Source organism: Symphalangus syndactylus, chromosome 16 (genome assembly GCF_028878055.3).
Source record: "Symphalangus syndactylus isolate Jambi chromosome 16, NHGRI_mSymSyn1-v2.1_pri, whole genome shotgun sequence".
In the NCBI taxonomy this organism is placed as follows: Eukaryota; Metazoa; Chordata; class Mammalia; order Primates; family Hylobatidae; genus Symphalangus; species Symphalangus syndactylus.
Window position 1 is genome coordinate 61,777,717 of NC_072438.2, and position 24,774 is coordinate 61,802,490.

Below are 24,774 nucleotides of genomic sequence, written 5' to 3' on the forward strand. Positions count from 1 at the left end.
CGTAAAACGGGTTAAGGAAGTTCCTAGGAGATATTAGCGGTGCGAGAACCAAGAAAGTGACAGCACAGACAACTTATGGACTCCGCGTACGGGAAACGTCCCGTTGGGCGCTAAGAACGGTGCAGCAACTGAAAAAACGCCGAGTGGGCGCCACTGGGGAAAGCGTTGCTGCAAAACCGCCAGCTCCGCATTAGAAGCAGAGCCGCCAGACAGAACCCGGGACCTGACACCACCGAGGCGGAGACCGAGCTTGGCTCCCCAGCTCCTGAGAGAATGTAAGTCAAGGAGTACGAAGCTGTGGCACTCAAACTTAGTAGAAGAAAAATGAATAACATTTAAATAAGATAAAATTTTAAAATAATAAATTCTAAAATTCAAATAAAAAGGCAAAGCAAACACACTGGAAACTACCGCTAACATTGTTCTCGGAGCAAAAGACACAAAAAGAGAATTTAAAAATAAGCAAAAATTAGAGAGAACCAACCCTACAAGGAAGAAATAACAAGTATTGCTAAATGAAGCAATTCTATGATTAGGATATCCCTGTTAGATCTAAACCGGTACATGTTACACCTAAGTCTACATTTCTTAAGACAAAACCAAAAACAAACAACAACAACAACAACAAACCAACAAAACTCAGTCACGGTTAAACCTGTATACAACTAAAAAATCTTAGTAGCTGATACATCCAGACTTGGTCCACAAGAGGAAAAAGTCGCATTCGGCGGAAATTGCTATTGTCAAACCGAGCTTCCTAAACCAGAAATCGCGTTTGCCGGCATTTCCTGACTTCCATGGGAGTTTAAAAAACACCAACATAGCTAAGGCGGGACTTGATATTGCGAAGTTAGTCTTGGTGTAAGAGCTCCCACGCACTGCTAAACTGGTCATCGCTAAACCTAAATGAATCTCATTCGCTGGTACACAGATTTCTACAGGAGTTAAACATCTCCTGCGCAGCTAAAGCAAGGCTTACTGTAGGAAGCCGGAACTTGCCACGACTTAGAAACTTGAGGCTTTGGGAGGGCGAGGCGGGTGGATCATCTGAGGTCGGGAGTTTGAGACCAGCCTGGCCAACGTGGCAAAACCCCGTCTCTACTAAAAATACAAAAATTAGCCGGGTGTGATGGCGGGCGCCTATAATCCCAGCTATTTGGGAGGCCGAGGCAGGAGAATCACTTGAACCCGGGGGGTGGAGGTTGCAGTGAGCCGAGATCGCCGAGATCGTGCCACGGCATTCTAGCCTGGGCGAAAGAGCGAAACTCTGTCTCAAAAAAAAAAAAAAAAGAAAAAAGAAAAAAAAGAAAGAAAAAAAAGAAAAAAGAAACTTGAGGCAGGGCTAACTCCGGGTTTGTTATGATTAGAAATCCGAGGCTACAGGAAACCCGGAGTTGCTGGGAAATGAGTCACAGGGTCACTCAGCCTTTCTGTGGCGAAACGTCAACTTCCTACGACCTGGAAATCGCCGCCAGGCCTAGACTGGTGTTTGTCCTAAGTGGGGACTTGCTTGGGTTGAGAAATCACATTTTGGCTATTCCCCGGCTTGAACCAGGGGGTAGAAATCGTAGTTACCGGCTGGCGCAGCGGCTCGTGCTGTAATCCCGGCAGTTTGGGAGGCCGAGGCGGGCAGATTATTGAGGTTAGGAGTTCGAGACCAGCCTGGTCAATATGGTGAAACCCCGCCTCTAGTAAAAATACAAAAATTATCCGCGCGTGGTGGCTCGCGCCTGTAATCCCAGCTACTCTGGAGGCTGAGACGGGAGAATCGCTTGAACCTGCGGGGCAGAGGTTGCAGTGAGCCAAGATCGCGCCACTGCCATCCAGCCTGGGCGACACAGCGAGACTCCGTCTCAAAACAAAACAAAAGGAAAAGAAGAGAAAAGAAAAGGAAACGCAGGCACCCTAAAATCGAAACTTGTTAGGACCAACAAGCCAACGACAGATGAATCCGCGGGGTCCTGCGACAGACACGCCAGCGGCGCCGCCACAGCACAGGGTTCTGGAGGCCGAGCTGTTCTGCGGGTTCTGCGGCGGGGCTGGCGGCGCTGGGAAGAGACGGCGCCCGGGCAGCTCCCCTGCCACCGGCTCGGAGGAGGGGCGGGCTCCCCCAGCCCAGCGCCGCCGCGGCCGCCCGGGGAACGCCAGGCTCAGCGCAGCTGGGGAGGCTCCGAATCCCTCAGATCCGCGACCTGAGTGCTGTCGCCCCGAGAAAATGGAGGCACCGGGCAGCGAGCTGCGCTGAGACCGAGAGACCTCAGTTCTGCGAAATGTCGGTGCCCGGAGCTTGCGAATGACTGCAGCCGGCGGGTTGTCAGGGACAACATTCCTTATGGCGCAACCAACGGCGCTGACGCGAAGAAACGGTGGACTCTGAGAAAAAAGAGGGGTTCGGCCACCGAGAAACTCCGTGCCACATGTGCTGTGACAGCAAAACCGCCCGCTCCGCGCCGCTGGCGAAAGAGTCAACGAACGCCGGGTGCTGAGACCGTGACACCGGGACTAGAAGGCCTCGGACGGATAATGGGACGCCCAGAGCAAGCAGGAAAACGTTTTGTTTGGCTCAACTAGTGCTGTCGCAACCGGAAAACTGTCAGGCCAGTGCTGCCGCGGAGGTGCATGTGAGAAACCGGTGATCCGAGGGAGGAGTGGCGCTGGGCGCTGGACTCGCTGGTGTGCGAATCTGGCTGCGCTAGGACCCGGCAAGCGCGGGCACCAGGCGAACGCCAGCGACTTTGCCAGACAAATGCATGTCTTTTTTGGTCGCCATTCAAAGGTGCAGCCGGCAGTCAGACCCGGCTCTGAGAAACAAGTGGAGGTGTCAGCCATAAACCCTCTGTTCAGGGAAAGGAGCGTCGCCGCGACGAATCGTCTGGCCGTTGGGTGGAACTTTCTTTGGTGGCCTAGTGACCAGAAAATAAAAACGAAAACGAAATAAAAAACTGCTACTGGCGTTACTCCCACGCTCCCTTCTCAAGTCGGTGGCTTCAGGCTTAAGAAAACCTGTATTTTTCTTGGCTGAACCGTGATCCCTAATTACTGAGGGCCCCGCGACCGACCCAGTGCGATTCGCAGAGGGAAAGGAGCCGGAATAAGGATCCAGAATGGGACGGATTTGGCTCCTCCAGGAAGAAAGCAAAACAAATGCAGGTCGCGAACACTTTACAATGCAGGAAGCTGCTCTTCCAGTGGCCGCGGCTGGGTCCTTCCACACCACCTCTCTGTCCTAGGCCTTCGTCCCGGTTCAGCCCTCACGGATTCTAGGCTAGAGGTCAACAACCGCATCCCTTCGGAACCTGGAAACTCTAGGTCCAAGATCTCGGTGAAGAATGAAAGGCACAGTGCCGCTCAACCTAGGCTTCAGGCCTGCCCCGCTGGTCCCGTCCCTTCCCTGTGGGATGGAACTCTGTGGGAATCGCTCCTTATTCTGATGGTTCACTCATTCAGATATCCTTGATATTTGGGGATAGTTCTAAAACAGCTGGGGAGAAAAATGGACTGCGAGACTCCGGCTTTGGACGTGAAATTGACAGCGAGACATCCGCCTCTAAGCCCAGGGAAAAGCTCAAATTGTGGTTCTCTGTCTCTAGCACCGTGATCTTTGAAATGCAATATTGATTTTTTTCTTTCTTCTGGGAAATGCAATGCAGGTGAACTTGTAAGTGTCGAATCCTCCCTCTCCTCACTTTTCAATCAGACTGAGGCCTACTTCCTTTCTGAGAAGAAATATGGGACTGCCACTGCTCAGTAGGAAAATGTCCTTTCCTACAAGCATTCATATTTCAATAAAAATCTGCACTTTGTGAGTTGAGCCCCCTCAAACAGACCTACAGACCCTGCCACGAGCATCTCCATCCACACTCATCATTTCCCATTTTCACCACTTCTGCTCCTGTGCAAACCACTACTATCCTTTTCTGGGGGATCCTAGGCAGAAGGGGATGGCAGGACAAAGGCAGAGAAGGCACTGCCAGGTAAGGAAATCTATTTTGCCCTTGCAATTCCCTCTCCCAAGGCATTTGCCTCAGTATCTCCCTCCCACCATACCCCTTCTTCAGCTGGCCAAAACCTTCCCTGCTATTTGAGGCTCCTCCAATTGCCTCTTGGTCCTGTGGTTGCGAGAATAAAGGAAAAACTGCACTGATCTCACCCACATAGTTACAGACACTATCAAATAGAAGAGCAGTCTGGAGTCATTGCAAAGCAAAATACCTACCATCAGTTCTCTCTTCCTATTTCTTTTTCTTTTCTTTTCTTTTTTTTTTCTTTTGAGACAGTCTTGCTCTGTCACCAGGCTCCAGTGCACTGGCGCAACCTCGGCTCAGTGCAACCTCTGCCTCCCGTGTTCAAGGATTCTCCTGCCTCAGCCTCCTGAGTAGCTGGGACTATAGGAGCGTGCCACGATGCCCAGCTAATTTTTGTATTTTTAGTAGAGATGGGGTTTCACCATGTTGACCAGGATGGTCCCGATCTCTTTACCTCGTGATCTGTTCACCTCGGCCTCCCAAAGTGCTGGGATTACAGGCGTGAGCCACCGCGCCCCGCCCTCTCTTCCCATTTCTACTCCAGCTTCCCATCTTAGTAAAAAATCTGTGAGCAGCACCCTGCAGCGGGAATATGTAACCTGCTTTGATGGGAGTCCATAGGAGGCTGCAGGCTGCTTCCCTACAGAGACTGATACCAAGATAGTGGCAGAATTTAGATTCTAAGCCTAGTGTGATTGGAGGTGGGGTGGATTCCAGGGAGGTCAGAAAGGGATCAAATACAAACTTGTGCTCCTTTGGAGGTGGTCATAGAAACTTTGAAGTATGACAATGGCTAGTAATTGGGTAGAATTGGAGCAGGCTGACAATGGCAGTTTTGTGTGGGTGGTAGGACCTAGGAATCAAACTTGAGGGCAAATTGTGGAGCACGTATGACCAATGATGTAAAGCCTTTCCTATTTCCCTTTCCAGTGTGTTATCCAAAACAATAAAGAATTAAGAAAGGCTAATATTTTTATCAGTCTCATTAAGAAAAATTGCATCGAATCAAGATAACTATAATGATAAATATTGTTAGAATATTATTAACCAAATGAAAGTGACACAAAACAGAAAAACTGGGTGGATGGTGGGAGGGATCAAAGAAAAGCAAAGTCTCCAACACTCCGGCGATTTGCACAGGTGAATCTTCTGGCCAGTTGTTATGTGGCAGGAAGCTGTGCAACTAATGAATGAGGAGGCAGGAATCCATATTAATACTTTCCTGATACAGAGAAATTCGTGGATTTAACAATCTGCTTCTTTGTCAGGTACTGACTTTTGATTATAGGCTCAGAAAGGATGATAACAGTTATAATCACTTAGTCTAGTAGAGTAGGTAAAAGAAAGACTGTGGAGGAGGCTAGACAGAAAGCACAAGGTAAAAGTGCCCCGGGGTAAGTCATCTAGAGTTGAAAGTGAAGAACTGTGCTTGGTACCAATGGAGGACTCCACCAGATCAGGTTAACCTACAAAAAATGAACGATTGGCTGTTGATCTCTGGGACTGAAGATCCACCCTATGCCATTCCTGTCTAGCCTCAGCTTTACATTCACTGTGTAGCTCAAAGGTTTTGTTTTTTTTTTGTAAAACACTCTCCACAAATGTTTGATAGATTATAAAACCCTGTCCTAAGACTTTGTCATCCACAGACAATTGTCTTATTTTTAGTCCTCTTCAAAAGGTCGTTTATAATTAGCTATTGGACTTTGATAGGTGTTTTTGAATGCAGGTTTCTAATTACTCTGGAGATTGTGACATTAGAACAAAGGAAAATGTGACATGAGTCTGCTTGGGAAATTTTTTTTTAAAAAAGTAGAAAAGAGGAGTAAACTTTTAGGACTCTCATGGAGAACTGAGATATTTGTGAATATCAAACAGAACAGGAGTTAATTGCATGGACCGAACAAATAGAAGACTGAAGTGATATTGTTGACTTTTTTGCTAAAAAATTGCTGATCCTTAAAAAATTGCTGATCCTTTGTTATGTTTTTCTGAGTCAAGGAAACTTTACTTTTGAGCTATTGACAGCTTTTAATTCAGTAAAGTATACTCCGATGAACAAAATTTAGAGCATATTTGTTTCTCTTTACCTGATCTCTCCAGAATTTGGAAACCATTTGTGAATATTCTTAATTTATGTCAACGTAGTTATTTGCATAAGTGCAATAAGAATGTTTTCTTTTGCAACAGAACACCATTGGAGAAACTGGTTATTTTACCAAGGCTTTGACTGAAATGGTGCACTTTTCTTTAAGGAGTCAAACTTGACTTACAGAGCCAATAAAAGCCCCTTGGGAAAACAGGCCCCAAACCTTGTCTACACAGTCCCTATACAGGGTTTCTGACTTGTGGTAGGTAAAGAATGTCACTTTCTGACAAGCCCAGGAGCCCCAAGTCATCTTGGGACCTCAAGAGGAGGGGAATTTACCCAACTCATATGTATTCGATGGTACAAAGCCATGGCTGGGCTCGGCTTTTAAAAAGTCTTATCTGAGACTTTTTCTATGGAACAAAGTTCCATCAAAGTCATTTAAAAAGCCTTGTGTGAAAAATAATTGTTCTTGCGGCACTTTATACAAATAATTAGGCCAAGTATAATAAAGCAAATAGGTCCTACCATGATTTCTCTTCAGTAAAAATGGGAAACTAGAGAGAGAAAAATTATGTTTCAACAACTATAGTATACATGTTGTTAGATTCTAGTCTTGCCTGATGTTATTTAATTTTTATTATTTTCTACAGTTTGGACTGAATTCCAAATTTTTTTTCTGGCTAAAAGTCTCCAAAATAATGTTTTCAATTCTTATTTCTTTTCCTTTGCCCTCCCCATTTTTCCTAATTTGAAATCACTGAAAAGTAAACTGTGCTTTCTTAAAGCCCTGCAAAATGAAGCTAGACAACTTAAACTTCAGAAGTAAGTAAGAACAACCTACATACATCCATAAACCACTCTCATACCTGCCTGCTGATGTATGGACTTCAAAGTATTATGGCCCATATCGATTTTCCAGAATTATCTTTTTTTGTTTGTTTGTTGCTGTTTTTCTCCTTTCCTACCCGTATTTTCTCTTCATAGGTTGTGAGACTTCACAACCTGCTAAAAATGAGCTCTCCTAATAATGTGGGTCCTACCCAACTGGGAATAAACCATTGTAGCCATGAGAGATCAGATGACTCTTCTCCTCCAAATATCATGTTAGAGGAGACTCACTTTCTTGTAAAATGCTTTATCTGAAAGAATTTAAAAAGAAAAGGGAGGAAACGTGAAAGGAAAATAAATCCAGGGACCCCCAAATCACTAAGCCAAAGGGAAAAGTTAAGCTGGGAAGTTTAGGGCAAACCTGCCTTCCATTCTATTCCTAAAGAATGTAGCTGCTAAGTTGAAAAAGCTACATACCGGCCAGGCAAAGTTGCTCACACCTATAATCTCAGCACTTTGGGAGGCTGAGGTGGGCGGATCACCTGAGGTCGGGAGTTTGAGACCAGCCTGACCAACATGGAGAAACCCCGTCTCTACCAAAAATACAAAATTAGCCGGTTGTGATGGCACATGCCTGTAATCCCAGCTACTCGGGAGGCTGAGGCAGGAGAATCGCTTGAATCTGGGAGGTGGAGGTTGTGGTGAGCTGAGGTCCTGCCATTGCACAGCAGTCTGGGCAACAAGAGCAAAACTTGCTCTCAAAGGAAAAAAAAAAGCCACATACCTCCCTCACCCTCGCAAGGAATTTCCTTGTGGACAAAGCACAGATAGAACTCGAAGTCATCCCTGTGCTCACTGAGATAAATACATATCTGATTGCCTCCTTTAGAAAGGCTAATCAGAAACTCAAAAGAATGCAACTGTTTGTTTTTTACCAATCTGTGACCTGGGAGCCCCCTCCCGATTTTGAGTTTTTCCGCCTTTCCGGACGGAACCAATGTACATCTTACGTATATTGATTGATGTCTCATGTCTCCCCAAAGTATATAAAACCAAGTTGTGCCATGACCACCTTGGGCATATGTGGTCAGGACCTCCCTGAGGCTGTGTTATGGGTGCGTGCCCTTAACTTTAGCAAAATAAACTTCCTAAATTGACTGAGACCTGTCTCAGATATTTGATGTTCACACTATAATGGATAACTGAGACTGATTAAATTATAAAGAAAAGATTTTTATTTTGGCTCACAGTTTTGTGCTGTACAAGTATGACACTAGCGTTTTCTATTGAGGGTGTCAGGAAGCTTCCACTTATTGTGGAAGACAAAGGAAAAACATGTGTATCACATGGTGAAAGAAGGAGCAAGAGACAGAGGGAGAGGTACCGGGCCTCCTTTTAAACAACTTGATCTCCTGTAAACTCATTATGGCGGGGAGGGCACCAAGCCATTCATGAGGGATCTGCCCCCATGACCCAAACACCTCCTACCAGACCCCATCTGTATATTGAGGATTACATTTCAACATGATATTTGGAGGAGAAATGTCATCTAAACTTTATCAGAGAGAAATGAATGTAAACTCAGCATGTAGCATGTATTAGGCCATTACTGCATGCTATAAAGAAATACCTGAGACTGGGCATTTTGTAAAAAACAAAACAAAACAAAAGAAGGTTTAATTGACTTATGGTTCTGCAGGCTGTACAAGGAAGCATCGTGGCGTCTGCTTCTGGGGAGACTTCAGGAAGCTTCCAGTCATGTTGTAAGGCAAAGGAGGAGCAGGAACATCACATGTCAGAGCGCAAGCAAGAGAGAGAGAGAGTGGTGGAGAGTTGTCACACACTTTTAAATGATGAGATGGTGCGAAAGCTTACTATTGCAAAACAGCATCAAGCCATGGAGGAATCCACTCCCATGACCCTATATCTCCCACCAAGCCCCATCTTTAACATTGGGGATTATAAGTCACCATGAGATCTGAGCAGGGACAAACATCCATACTATATCCCAGCACACTCAGCATTAATCATTAGGTCAACTTGTCCCTGACTGGCTTCCTTATAGTTGTTTGCTGCCTATTTCCTCAGAAGTATGTAGGCTCTGCTACAAGATTATTGTTCCCCTCAACTACTTTATAGATAACAACTTAAATATTAAGGAAACATTAAGTTTTCCCTTTGAAATATTGTTTCAGGTCCTGCATGCCAGTAAAACTACTCATGCCAGCTGTTCCGCAGGATCCCATGAGAAGGTGAGTCACCAGAAATGCAGTTTCCACATCCTGATGATTTCATCTCCCTACCCCAACTGATCAATTTCTCCAATTTTCCAGCCTCTCACCCTCCACAATCCCCTTAAAAACTGTAGCCCAGAACTCTCTGGAATGATGAATTTGAGGGTTTGCTCCTGTCTCCTCACTCAGTAGCCTGTAATCATTAAACTCTTTCTCCAATGCAAACTCTGCTGTCTCAGTGTAATTGGTATGTTAGTGTGCAGCAGGCATATGAATCTGTTGGTCCTGTAACAGTTGGGATGCAGTGGCACAATTGTAGCTCACTGTAATCTCTACCTCCCACACCTAAGGGAAACTTACCACCTCAGCACCCGGAATAGCTAGGACTTTAGGTCTGTGTGCTACCACCCATGGCTAATTTATAAGATAATTTTTTTTGTAGAGACAGGATCTTTCTATGCAGCCTGGGCTGGTCTTGAACTCCTGGCCTCAATGTATCCTCCCCACTCTGCTCACAAAGAGCTGTCATTACATGTGTGAGACACCATACCCTGCCCACGGTAGAATATTAACACATGGGTGTGAAATGTTGGCTTCAGTCTGGCATGTTATTACTTTATTAACAGTAAAGAATAATATCTGATCATGAAATTCTGTTTTTTTGTAAATAGAATATTTTCTATTTACGCCGATGCTTTTGTAAGTAGAATATTTGACTCTGATGAAGACATATTATAATTTCACTATGGATATGACCTGAAATGGAAAAAATTGACTTACAGAAAAAATACACCAAAGAAGTCACCATTTTATATTTGTTTTTATTACAATTATCTTTCAGGCCATAAAAAACAAAAATTAATGATTTTATTAACAACTGAGATTATTTTCTGCCAAGCAATCTCTAAACATTAACTTTTACTAGGAATGTATTCATGAAAGGGACTTTGTAAAATAGGAGCCAATTTGACCTCTTATGTAATCATTCAGAGATGAAATAAAATATAATACATTATTTGAAAAGATATCCAGGAAACAGGAAGTACAGTCAGGGATCCCAGGAATGGGTGTGGTGATGTCTGTTGCACCAGGGCTTAGAGGGCAGGATCTTTCCTCTAGAAACTCTGTGTGTCAGGCATGCCTAGACAAAATACACTTATATTTGATGTTTTAGCATATCCAAGAGGTATTGCTTGGTTTAAAGATGAGGCTCAGTGAATTTACACCACAGTCCAAGATCACAAAGATAGTTCATGCTGGAGCTGGATTGAAGTCCCAGGTTATCAGGCATTCATATCAAGTAGGGAAATGAGTAAAGAAATAATTAGGTTGGGTTTTGAAAAAGAAGAATCCTATGCCTTACATAAAATTGTACCTTAAAAATTTTTTTTGGCTGGGCGTGGTGGGTCTCGCCTGTAATCCCAGCACTTTGGGAGGCTGAGGTGGGCAGATCACAAGGTCAGGAGATCGAGACCATCCTGGCTAACACGGTGAAACCCCGTCTCTACTAAAAATACAAAAAATTAGCCGGGCATGGTGGCGGGCGCCTGTAGTCCCAGCTACTCAGGAGGCTGAGGCAGGAGAATGGCGTGAACCCGGGAGGCGGAGTTTGCAGCGAGCAGAGATCGCACAATTGCACTCCAGCATGGGTGACAGATCGAGACTCCGTCTCAAAAAAAAAAAAAAAAAAAAAGGGCAAATATGTTGAGCTAATATGATGCTTTTTACAGTATTTTTTTGCAAGACCCTTATATGTTATGTGATTATATGCATTTTTTTAAGTTATTCTCCTTCCTCTATTATTCCTACTTCCACTGCAGTTCCTCTCATCAGTAACTACCAATTTTAACATTTCAGTATCCGGAAAAGAGGTGGATGGAGTCTCGGCTGCATATGCTCATGTTGCACCATGGACGAGGGATGTAATGCCTTTTGCCATTTTGCATTTCCAAATATATTCTCAAATTTATTCCTAACAATGGTGTTTGCTATGCAATGAAATAATAGAAATAAAATATAATACGTTATTTGAAAAGATATCCATTTTAAAATTTTTCCTTAAAATTAATTTCCGAATGGATATGACAGTCATGAAACCATTCCTATAAACTTTATAAAGTTAATCAGGGAAAATGGGAGAAGGAGAATAAAAAATATATCAAGCCTGCAGTACATTCAGCATTAATGGTTAGGTCACCTTGCTCTCTGGCCTTCTTGCTCATAGTTCTTTGGTGCTCATTGCCCCAAATTATGAGAATAATTATGCAGAATAATTATACCCTGTCAGAATTATGCAGACCCTATCACAAGATTATAGTTTCCCTTAACTGCTCTGTGGAGAACACCTTGAACATTGTAAAATGCCAAGGTTTTCATTTGAGATATTCTTTTATGTCCTGAAGACTGATAAAACTATTGATGCCAGCTAGTCTGAAAGACCCCATGAGGAGGTGGCTCACCAAAGAATGCAGTTTCTATATTTTGATGATTTCATCCCCTTTACCCCAAACAATCAATGACCCCAATTTTTCAGTCTCTTGCTCTCCACAATCTCCTTAAAAACTCCAGACCTGGGCTGGGCACAGTGGCTCACTCCTGTAATCCCAGGACTTTGGGAGGCTGAGGTGGGCAGATCAGGAGGTCAGGAGTACGAGACCAGCCTGACCAACATGGTGAAACCCCATCTCTACTAAAAATACAAAAATTAGTCTAGTGTGGTGGTGCACACCTGTAATCCTAGCTGTTCAGGAGGCTGAAGCAGGAGAAGGTTAAGGCAGGAGAATCGCCTGAACCCGGGAGGCAGAGGTTGCAATGGGCCAAGATCACACCGTTGCACTCCAGCCTGGATGATGGAGCAAGATTCTGTTAAAAACAAAACAAAACAAAACAAAACAAAGCAAAAACAAACACCTCCAGACCAGAATTTCTCAGGGAGGTGGATTTGAGGGTCCCTCCTGTTTCCTCACCTGGCTGCCCTGCTATCATTACATTCTTTTTCTGCTGCAAGCCCTGCTGTTTCAGTGTTTTGGTGTATATTTATGTTTCCGCACAGCAGGTATCCAAACCTGTTGGTCCTGTAACAATCAGACACATCTTTTGTGTTGGTTTGTCCTGTTTTTTTTTTGTTGTTGTTTGTTTGTTTCAGATGACCTAATTGGATTATTTCAGCAAGCCAAGTAATTTGAAGACAGAGGCTAAGCCAAAGTAGTACTAGAGCTACACTGGCCTTCTTTGGCTTAACATTTGTCTAGAATTATAATTTCCTCAATCTAAGAAACTAGTCATTGTAAGATGTGTCATTATTGCAATACTACTAAGAAAAATCTGCTAATTAAACTACGTCACAGTCCTGAAAGACTACCAGATTTAAAATATATACCTGTTTCAGAGATATGAAAATGGCAAACGACTTATCTTATGACTTATCTTACAATTGATTAAATTCAGGTATTCAGTTCTTTATTTTTAATTCTTGGTGTCATTTTATTTTGTTTACTTCTTGTCAATAACAAGGAGCTTAGAGTTGTAATTTTTAAAATATATTAATATGATTGCATTTGTCTTTTTACAGAGTAGTTCAAAACATTGAAAAAAATTGTTTATGTGGGGAAATCATTTCCCCCCTCCAATTTCCATAAAGTAACTTCTCATAAGCAATTTTATATTCTTGCCCCATTTTTTAGTTCCCCCCCAAGATTGAGTAGTTCATATTGAATGGTGATTTGTGACAGGCCCTCTGCCAAGTGTAGTTTCTACTTTACCTTATTTACTTCTCAACTAGAAATCATGACACAGAGAATTACCTAACTCAAATATTGTCTGATGTAGAGTTTGGGAGCGGACCTGGACATAAAAAGTTTGGTCCCTCCAATTCTGTTCCCTTTCTTTTAGCCAGCTTTGCTTGGAAAATACACTTTGTGGTAGTTTTGTAGTGTGCTTGCTTTTCCATTTTCTCTGTTTTGTAGAGGCACAGCCTCACTCAGGGAGATTTTAGGTGGCGCAGTTTTGTTTGTGGATGGATGGGTAAATGTGATTTCGCCATTCAGCATTAAGAAATTCATTTTTGGTGTAAATTTAAGGTCTATCTTTCAATTTAATTTTTTATGGATATGATTTTTTGTATCCCTTCTCCCAACTGTCTAAATCAACATAACCAATGTGAATTCTGAGTTTGTTATTCAATTGCTTATTTTTAATTTAGATTTATTTATCAATATGTATCTACATATTTTAATGGGCATTTTTAAAATATTAACTTTATAAAATATAACCATGCTCTATGTAGTCTTATCAACCATTTTTTTTTTTTTTTTTACTGAACATTATATTGTTATGGTGCAACCAGACTTTTGAGTAATTTGATTTACTTATTTGGACTTTGTAAAATATTCCATTTTGAAAATATATCGTAATAATTTTCATCCACTCTCCTAATAATGGAGTTTTGGATCCTCCCTTTCCGTCAGGTTTTTGTTACTGTTAAAAGCGAAGATACCAACATTCTTTTACATATTTCCTGGTATGCATTTATGTGCAAGAACTTTTTTTGGGAGTGTGCTCTGAAATGGAATTGGTAGGTTTTGAGATATGTGACTTGCAGCTTCATAAGACAACAGATTCTTTTTCAAAGTGATGGTACCACACATGTTCCCACTTACAATACATAAGATACTCTAAAGTTTCATATACTCTCTAACACTTGGTATTGCCAGGTATTTTAACATTTAATCACTGAAAGGGTGAAAACAGCAGCGTCCCACAATTGTTGAGTCAGGCAACTTCACCCCACATGGATGTTGTTGATCGCCACAGGATTCCCTCCACAGATGCCCATTCCTGATTCATCATTTTGATTTATCAGATTCTGTTCATGATTACAATTGTTATGAGATAATCCTGGCACTGTAACATCTTCCCAAACTGAGAAGAAGCTAAGGCCCATTTTCGTGCTCTTACCGTTTGTAATACTGCTAACTCAAGACTATGGGAGAGCTTGTTTTTTGTATGCAGTTCAGCCAGTTCTATAAGAAGTAAACATTGGAAACGTATTTGAAACAAACAAAACAAAGGTTGAAAAAAGTTTTAAAAATAAAACTGCTTTGGAAACTGCTTTACCCAAAGTTTTTGTCCACAGCATTAATTGGATTACCTATCAGGGCAGATAAAGTTTAGCCATGAGGATAGGTCCCAGTTTTGTCAGAAATAATTTGGATCCAGCTGTCTTCTGTAAAATAATGAGTTTATGATGCCATGTCATGGCTAGAGATTCACGGTAACATCGATTTGATCTTTGTGTGTATGGATACATGTTTCTGTGTATGTTACATGTATTATACGTTATGTCTACAATGGCACCACATTGGTTTATAAGTAAATGAGTGCTCATAAATTTAGTAAGAAAGCCCAAATGCTTTTCAAATTTATGTGAGTTTAGTAATCTTGAATAATAAGCTTGCCTTAAAATTATTGACAAAATAAAAATAGAAATGTCTTCAGAATTGTCAGCATACATTTTTGTCTGGGTTTGCTAATTAGATGAGTTTTATATTTGCCTTTGCTAGATATTTTGAAGTGCAAGGATTTAATATGAATATTATAAGACCATAAACTCAACCAAAAACCGAATACTCTTTCTTTGAATGACTTTTTTGATAAATAAGACTAATTTAACATTGTTGGTTCCATAAGAACAGCTAATTTTTCTGAATTATCAGCAAAAATGCCTGTGTGTTTAAGATTTTTGCTTAGGCAAACACCTGATATTCACAGGCTATGCAAATGGTTAACAAAAAAAAAAAAACTTTGAGCGATGATTATCTTTGTCTAATGTCTCAGTTCTAACAACTAATCTAGATAAACTGCTACAAATGAAGAAAATAAAACCAATGCTTGTAGGTGAACTTTTTTTTTTTTTTTTTTTTTGAGATGGAGTCTTTCTCTGTCGCCCAGGCTGGAGTGCAGTGGCGTGATCTCGGCTCACTGCAAGCTCCGCCTCCCGGGTTCACGCCATTCTCCTGCCTCAGCCTCCCGAGTACCTGGGACTACAGGCGCCCGCCACCACGCCCGGCTAATTTTTTTGTATTTTTTAGTAGAGAGGGGGTTTCACCATGTTAGCCAGGATGGTCTCGATCTCCTTGACCTCGTGATCCACCCGCCTCGGCCTCCCAAAGTGCTGGGGTTACAGGCGTGAGCCTCCGTGCCCGGCCAGTGAACTTTTAATGTAACTTAAAATCTTAAATTATTTCAGATACCATTGAGTGTCTGAGTCATTTGCGAGTTAAAAAGAATTATCACATAGGGCATTGGTCACACTTTTGAACCCATTAATGTGAAATAAAATCTATGCTACGAGTTAAGCATTAGTGAATCTCAATAAGGTCCCAGTCTGGAAGGTAATCAAGGAATAAACAGGGATGGACCCAATGGATGCCTGTATACTTGCCCCCATATAGGCAAGCAATGAATGTGAAACAATACCACCTGCCAGAGGGACACTCTGAAATAACCCAAATAATCCAGGGTGTTAGAGTGAGACACTATCTCAAAATTAATTAATTGTTTTATTACAATAAATTAATAATAAATTTGTAAATAAATAATTTAGTGTCAACATCTAGTTTATGGGTGTTAATCAGAACCCATAAACTAGATGTTAACATTAATTAATTTATTAATTAATGCATTTGAGGGAAGAGAGTTTAAAAGTCCCAAATGAATGTATTCTCTATGGCACATTTTTATATCACAGTCTTCTGAAATGGCTGCAGAAAGAAATGAGTCTTAGTTGCTGCAGGTCCTGAGATGGGCAGAGATTATGAGAGCAAGCATCACGTAGACTTGGTGCTATGGACTGAATCGTGTTCCCCAAAATTCTTGATAATTTTGTTTAGCTAATCCACAAGGTGATGGTATCTAGGGATGGGGCCTTTGGGAGACAATTGTGTTTAGATGAGGTTATGAGGGTTGGGCTTTCATAATGGGATTAGTGCCCTTATGAGAAGGGGAAGAGATATTATGTCTCCCTCATTCTCCACCCTTCTCCGTCTCTCACTTTCTCTCCCTTTCTGTCTCTCCGTTTTTCTCTGTGCCATGTGAGAACACAGCTACAACATGGCGATCAGCAAGACAGGAAGACAGCCCTCACCAGGAGCTGAATCACTGGCGCATTGATCTTGCACTTCCAGATCCTGGGCAAGACTCACCAGGGGAGACTTCTGTAGCTGTCCGGAATTGTCTGATCTGGAATTAATTCCCTGGAACGCTGTGGTTGTTAACTCGGAAGGCACAAGGCTAAGAATCTTCCTCTGGTCCTCTTTAATCTGCCCCCACTCCTTGTTATTTGTCTTATTTTGATTTTCAAGTAAGGGATTTATTTTTCCAGTTAACATAACCAACCAGCCCATGCCACAGCATATTAAATCACGAAGTACAAATCCAAGGAAGGTAATGTCTTTATTGGGTTGCAAAACTTTGGGAAACCAATATAGTACTTTTTATTACAATAAAAGCATACTTTTATTAGAGACATATATTATTTTAGTGATAATTTTCGCTCCAAATATACTTAAGTACTAAACCAAAACACTGGTTTTTAATAATGGTTTATAGCAGAGCAAGTTATTTTATACGAATTAAGGTCTTTGAAAACTACATAGTTTCTCCTTTTAAATTGAATTCCCTCATGCAAGCTGTTGAAGTTTACAGCAACACGGCAATTGTGTGTATATAAGAGATGGCTCTGCTTTGTTCTGGCATGGGACCAAAGCCAGGTAGGGGTGCAATGTGTGAAAACTTTTAAAATTCTATCTTGATTCAACATCAATGTCACCTTCCAAGCACTTTAAAAAATGTTAAAATTTTGTTTATATGCCGTTAGTGAGTGTAAATTATTTCAAACTTAGTGAAAAACAGTGTGGTAATTACTCAAAGACCAAAAAACAGACATATCATTTGACCCACAAATCCCATTACTGGATATTACCCAAAGGAGTATAAATTGTCATATCATAAAGACACACGCATGTGGATGTTCATTGCAGCACCATTCACAATAGCAAAGACATGGAATCATCCAAAATGCTCATCAAAGGTAGAATGGATGAACAAAATGTAGTACGTATACACTATGGAATACAATGCAGCCATAAAAAAGAACAGGATCATGTCTATTTCAGGAACATAGAGCTGGAGGCCATTATCCTTAGCAAACCAATGCAGGAACAGAAAAGCAAATACCATATGTCCTCACTTATAAGCTGGAGCTGAATAATGAGAACACATGGACACAAAGAGGGGAATAACAGACACTGGAGCCTATTGAAGGTGGATGGTGAAAGGAGGCAGAAGATTGGGAAAGATAACTAATGGGCAGGAGGCATCCTACTTGGGTGATAAAATAATGTGTACACAAACCCCTGTGACAAAAGTTTATCTATTTAACAAAGCTGTACATGCACCCTGAAGTTAAAATGAACGTTAAAAAGGATTGCTTTCAAAAAATCGTTAGGAGTCCTCAAAATCAGACAGTCATTTCAAACAACACGAATTTCAGCTGATCCCTTTTATTTAGAGGCCATGCATCTCTTTTTTTTGATGTAATGTCACATTCTTATATCAGCCTACTTCAAAAAATTCTACTTAAAACATATTTATATTTTTAAAATAAATATATTGCCAGCTTGGAGAGACGTGGGGTTCTTGACGTTGTCTTCACACGTTCATTATCAATTCTCTACAAATGCTGCTGCCGCCGCAGCCATCGAAGTTGTTAGGCTTCCTCTTGGCGGAAGCTGTCAATTCTTCAGTCTTAACATGTAATTTCTGTATGACGCATTTCAGTGCTTCTCGGCCTTTATTAGCATTTGAAGGTATCGTTCTTGCCATCAGTCCTTCAAGGTAACTGCTGAGGCTACCTCTTTTCAGTGATTGTGGCTTCTTGAGTCAAAATAGTTTTTTTGGGGGGTCCCGATGATGTGCTTTGTGTATAAATCTCTCATCTACTGAAATCATGTTTGTAAGTGAAATATTAGTAGATTTAAGTTCCATTGTTTTCTCTACAGGATTAACTACAGAATATTCTAGTACATATGTTTTGGGTTTTGCTGCACCAGTAAGAGGTTTGCAGTTCCCACTGTGCGGAGAAGTCTGTAGCTGTGCAACTCTCTGGAGGGATCTATACGTCTGTTGAACACGTCAACCCACACCATGCTCGGGTTCACAGCGCTTCGATATTTCTGCATTGCAGCTGTTGTAACAGTTTCCCACGGGTGCTAAAAACGTGCTCTGAAGCCCACATCTTGATGCTGCAGACAGTCCGAGAGACGTCTGGGCAGCGCAGGGGAAAATGAGGCAAAGAGGTTACATCTGCCCCACGCCATAAAGAGCACTCCAGCCAGCCTCGCAGTATGCGGGCACCATCGGCCTCACGCGAAGGACATCCCAAACCCCTCTTTCACCCCTTATGACAACGTAACCTTTAAACCATCTAAAGCGGGGATCCCCAAGTCCCCAGGCAGCGAACCGGCAGCGGTCGGTGGCCTGTCAGGAAACCTGCGGCACAGCAGGAGGTGACTGGCAGGCAAGCGAGTACTACAGCCTGAGCTCCGCTTATCTGACTGACGACTGACGTGACTTACATTCTCAGAAGAGCGCCAACCCTATTGTGAACTGCGCATGCGAGGGATCTACCTTGCGCGCTTCTCCTGAGAATCTGACGCCTGATGATCTGAGGTAGGACAGCTTCATCGCCAAATCATCCCTGTCTCCCCAACCCCCACCCATGGAAAAATTGCCTTCCCTAAAACCAGCCTCTGGTGTCACAAAGGTTAGGGACCCCTGATGTAAAGAACACTGTTAATGTCTATTTCCTGGCTTCATCTGGAGGGCCACAGTCAGTTTTGAAGCAACTCCAGCAAGTGATCCACCCAGCTGTCCCCTCCCACTCTGTTAGTATCCACAGCTCCTTAAAGGCCCCCTGGAATTTAGACTAAAGCAAGATTGCGCCACTGCACGGAAGCCTGGGAGACCCAGCCAGCAAGAGACCATCAAAAAAAAAAAAAAAAAAAAAAAAAAGCCTCTGAGCTGGGTCCCTGCCCCCTTTCTGTCTCCTTCAGGCCCATCTATACCAATGTTGATTGACCAGCTTGAAATCAATTCCACAGGTGGAGAATAGGGGAAGGCTTTATTCAATACATGTGCAGTTTCCATGGAAGAGCCACAGCAATTTTGAGTACATTTGCAAGAAGAGTTCTTTAGCAGATTGCATATTATTCACTCCATGAAGAGAGTTTCTCTAAATGAAAAATGTTTAGGAGGTTGAGGAGAGGAAGAACAAATTAAGGAATGATCTCCACAGCAGAGACCTCAAGACTCTTGTGCGTGCAGGGCACAGTTCCAGCGTAAAAGTCCGCAGGGACAGAATGAGGGTCCTCACTGGGGTGCCTCGGGCTCCTTCCGGGGCAGTGTTCATTGAAGCAGGTCGTGCCGCAGGCTTGCAGAAAGGCTGGGGTTCCCCTCCTTTCCGAGTTCCTTCCTGATGGAACCCTGGGTTTTCCGCAGCTTCCGGGGGCGGCCTGAACTGCAGAGGGCGCCATGGGCTTGTGTCCTTCCACCTCCGCAGGCGCTGGCATCTCCAGGCTGCATCAGGCCGCTTTGGACCTCGCCGTCGGTAGCATTTGCGTCTTCTTGAGGTGCCTGGAGCCCGTCTGTGGTTTCAGCCGTTGATTCCTCGACATGGCAGTCTCGAGGCCGTTTTTGGCCCCTCTCATCTCCGGGAAGGGCTCCGTGCCCGGTGGAGGCGCAGTGCAGCAGCCAGCCCGCAGCAGAGCTCCCACAGAGCTGATGGCATTGGCAGGAGTGGCGGCTCAGCACAGGGAAGTTATCCAGTGCCCAGGCCCAGGCTTGCTCTCGGTTCAGGTCCCATGGCATGTGGGGCTCTGGACCTGCCTGCCTCCAAGACAGCTCTTCCAAGGTTGATGGATGGAACTCCATAGCTTCAGCCTTCCAAGGCTTGACCAGGCCTAGCTGGTCTAGGAATAGAGCAAATGGCTCAGTCCATCCCTGACTGTGGGTTTTTATAGCATTCTGTCTTGTACAGGAAGTCGGACATAATCCAATCATGTGGGGATTAACACTTATTTGCCTTGCTTATTGCTTCAGACCGTGAAAGGATTATGGTGCAAATGTTATCATTTCGGAAGGCCTTATTGAAAGTCCTTGGGTTTTTATTGGATCAGGTGGTAATAGGGCGGGGCAGGGGGTGAGAAAATGGGTCCAGGTATTGGCATTTTTTTCATTTCAATAAGAAATTGGCAGTTTTCAATATTTCACGATTAGATGAGATGTTAGGTGTACACCTCTTATAGATATGCTTTATCAAATTAAGGGAATTCTCTTTTTCAATTTACTATGATGATTTTTATATTAATAATGAAGCAGGGTTGAATTTTCAAAAAGCTTTTTTGTATCTTCTGAGATTATCATATATTTTTTCTACTGCTAATATGGACAATAACAAATTGATTTTCAAATGACAGACCCAAGTTGACTTCCTGAAAACTCCATTAGATTATGACGCATTTTTTTAAAGTATATTACTGGATTCAGAATGCTAACATATTATGATTTTGCCCTGTAATTTTGAGAAGTATTCCCTGATGAAAAAACTGAGGAGGGGGCACTAGAGTGATGAATGAAATGTGCATATAAATACTTAAACTTGTTGATATTTAGAAAGGCCTTTCTGTGTATGTGATTGTTCCACTCAGTCAAAGACTTTTCAAATACAGGGGACATGTTTCATTTGCAGCATGTCAACAGTCAAGATTGGCCTCAGTCAATTCTATTTTTGAAGAGACTTTGAAACAAATTTTAATACAGAATGAATTTTTGAGTATTCCAACAGCAGGGGAAAAGCACTGAGGTATATGAGGTGAGCAGAGAGACATATTTTATTTGCCTGGCTTTCCCCTCAAAATATTACTGACATAAACACTCATGTGAGATTGCTTTATTAAAGAGTGCTGTCCTTAGAAAGTGGGAGTGAGAAGAAAGAGGAGAGGGGCAGGGATGAGCATATTCAATGCTGTGCTTCCTAGTTGCTCAATCTTGTATCAAGCATGACCAGAGGTGACTTTATTATCAAACCAATAAAGTTTAACTTTAAGGCAAACTTCCAAAGAGTTTGTAAAACATTTGACCTAAAACATTTTTGTAATTCTGTCAAAGAAAATCCCCTACTACCTGTATGAATACTGATTCCACAAATTTGAACCCACTCTGAACACCACTGATTTTTCAATCTTATGAACCATCTTCTGAGAGGCCGTATGAATAACTTCTTCTCAGCACGGTCCACTCAGGAGGAATAAAAGGATGGAATATATCCACTGTTGGAGAGATAACACAATTCTCCCAACAAACGACCCCAGTGTACCAAGTAGAAGAGAGAGGGAATGCTAGTATTGAGTTGGCATTTAACATGCATGTAAGGTAGTCTGAGAACTACAAAGTTAGGCCTCATCTCATACATTTTCAGCAGAGCAGGGGGAAGCAGGATGAATTCTTTTCTTTCTTCAAATAGAGAACACCTTACAATAGTATCTTGCTATCTGCTGAGAGACCCTCAGCTCATTCTAGGGGTACTTTTAAGAAATGTCTACATATTATTTGTCCCATAACCTTGGATAAATTGCTACATTGTAAAAACTTGAGATTCAGCTTTACCTTTAGAAGGACTAATCTAAATTCCAGTGGCTCAACTACAGATTAAGACTCACCATATTAAATGTGATGTTACTGTTGCATTTTTATATGGTGTGTAGGAAAAGAAACAAAACACTCTCAATAGTATAAGCATAAAAAGATTTATTATGGGATAAAAGTCACTTAAAATCTGATAAAAAGGTGTAGACACAGATTTTAGGCTGAATGTCAGGGAATGATTTTCTGAACCACATTACAAACTGGTTCCCTAAAAGAATTGCTGTCAGAAATTAGTAAACACTGTAATTAAGCAATTCAATGAAAACTAAATCAAAACTTCCATCTTTATCTAATTACGTATCATGTTTGCCTAGAAGCCAGTAGGCCATCTTGTGCAGAAGACTACAAGATTCTTTTAGTCTAGTTACCTCCGTGTAGGGACCAGCCCCACAGAGTCAGTGGGCTTCTCCCTGTGTGCGGCGAGGAGAGTGTAGAAATAAAGACACAAGACAAAGAGATAAAAGAAAAGACAGCTGGGTCCGGGGGACCACTACCCCCAATGCACGGAGACCGGTAGTGGCCCCGAATGTCTGGCTGCGCTGTTATTTATTGGATACAAAGCAAAAGGGGCAGGGTAAAGAGTGTGAATCATCTCCAATGATAGGTAAGGTCACGTGGGTCACGTGTCCACTGGACGGGGGACCCTTCCCTGCCTGGCAGCCGAGACAGAGAGAGAGAGGAGACAAAGAGAAAGACAGCTTACGCCATTATTTCTGCATATTAGAGACTTTTAGTACTTTCACTAATTTACTACTGCTATCTAGAAGGCAGAGCCTGGTGTACAGGATGGAACATGAAGGAGGACTAGGAGCGTGACCACTGAAGCACAGCATCACAGGGTGACGGTTAGGCCTCCGGATAACTGCGGGCAAGCCTGACTGATGTCAGGCCCTCCACAAGAGGTGGAGGAGCAGAGTCTTCTCTAAACTTCCCCGGGGAAAGGGAGACTCCCTTTCCCCGTCTGCTAAGTAGCAGGTGTTGTTCCTTGACACTTTTTGCTACCGCTAGGCCACGGTCCGCCTGGCAACGGGTGTCTCCCAGATGCTGGCGTCACCGCTAGACCAAGGAGCCCTTCTGGTGGCCCTGTCTGGGCATAACGGAAGGCTCACACTCTTGTCTTCTGGTCACACCTCACTATGTCCCCTCAGCTCCTATCTCTGTATGGCCTGGTTTTTCCTAGGTTATGATTATAGAGCGAGGATTATTATAATATTGGAATAAAGAGTAATTGCTACAAACTAATGATTAATGATATTCATATATAATCATATCTAAGATCTAGATCTGGTATAACTATTCCTGTTTCATATTTTATTATACTGGAACAGCTCGTGTCCTCGGTCTCTTGCCTCGGCACCTGGGTGGCTTGCTGCCCACACCTCCCACTTAGGTCACTGATAGCCATTATTTGCTTTCTCTCTGTCCATGGCTGTAATAAACTTTTTAAAACATTATTATTTTTTTATTATGCTGTAAGTTTTAGGGTACATGTGCACAACGTGCAGGTTAGTTACATATGTATACATGTGCCATGTTGGTGTGCTGCACCCAGTAACTCGTCATTTAACATTAGGTATATCTCCTAATGCTATCCCTCACCCCTCCTCCCACCCCACCACAGGCCCCGGTGTGTGATGTTCCCCTTCCTGTGTCCATGTGTTCTCATTGTTCAATTCCCACCTATGAATGAGAACATGCCGTGTTTGGTTTTTTGTCCTTGTGATAGTTTGCTGAGAATGATGGTTTCCAGCTTCATCCACGTCCCTACAAAGGACATGAACTCATCCTTTTTTATGGCTGCATAGTATTCCATGGTGTATATGTGCCATATTTTCTTAATCCAGTCTATCATTGTTGGACATTTGACTTGGTTCCAAGTCTTTGCTATTGTAAATAGTGCCGCAATGAACATACGTGTGCATGTGTCTTTATAGCAGCATGATTTATAACCCTTTGAATATATACCCAGTAATGGGATTGCTGGGTCAAATGGTATTTCTAGTTCTAGATCCCTGAGGCATCGCCACACTGACTTCCACAATGGTTGAACTAGTTTACAGTCCCACCAACGTGTGAAAGTGTTCCTATTTCTCCATATCCTCTCCAGCACCTGTTGTTTCCTGACTTTTTAATGATCAGCATTCTAACTGGTGTGAGATGGTATCACATTGTGGTTTTGATTTGCATTTCTCTGATGGCCAGTGATGATGAGCATTTTTTCATATGTCTTTTGGCTGCATAAATGTCTTCTTTTGAGAAGTATCTGTTCATATCCTTTGCCCGCTTTTTGATGGGGTTGTTTGTTTTTTTCTTGTAAGTTTGTTTCAGTTCATTGTAGACTCTGGACATTAGCCCTTTGTCAGATGAGTAGATTGCAAAAATTTTCTCCCATTCTGTAGGTTGCCTGTTCACTCTGATGGTAATAAAATTTTTTTTTTTTTTTTTGACGGAGTCTCGCCTTGTCATCCAGGCTGGAGTGCAATAGTGTGATCTCGGCTCACTGCAACGTCTGCCTTCCGGTTTCAAGCGATTCTCCTGCCTCAGCTTCCTGAGTAGCTGGGATTACAGGTGCCTGCCACCATGCCCGGCTAATTTTTTGTATCTTTAGTAGAGACTGGGGTTCACCGTGTTGGTCAGGCTGGTCTCCTGACCTTGTGATCCACCCGCCTTGGCCTCCCAAAGTGCTGGGATTACAGGCGTGAGCCACTGCGCCCAGCCAACTTTTTTTTTTTTTTTTTTTTTTAAATTTTAGAGACCGGGCCTCTCACTCTGTAGCTCAGGCTAGAATGCAGTGGTACCATAATAGCTCACTTCAGCCTCCAACTCCTGGGCT

At 42.6% G+C, this 24,774-nt stretch overlaps 1 long non-coding RNA gene across 1 annotated transcript; it reads left to right on the forward strand.

The window, feature by feature from the left end:
• The first annotated feature begins 292 nt into the window (after positions 1-292).
• LOC129464860 (uncharacterized) lies at positions 293-16,708 on the forward strand. Its single transcript, XR_008651780.2, has 3 exons — positions 293-3,974; positions 9,141-9,197; positions 16,283-16,708. It is a non-coding gene; the product is annotated as an uncharacterized lncRNA (long non-coding RNA).
• Positions 16,709-24,774: the final 8,066 nt, after the last annotated feature.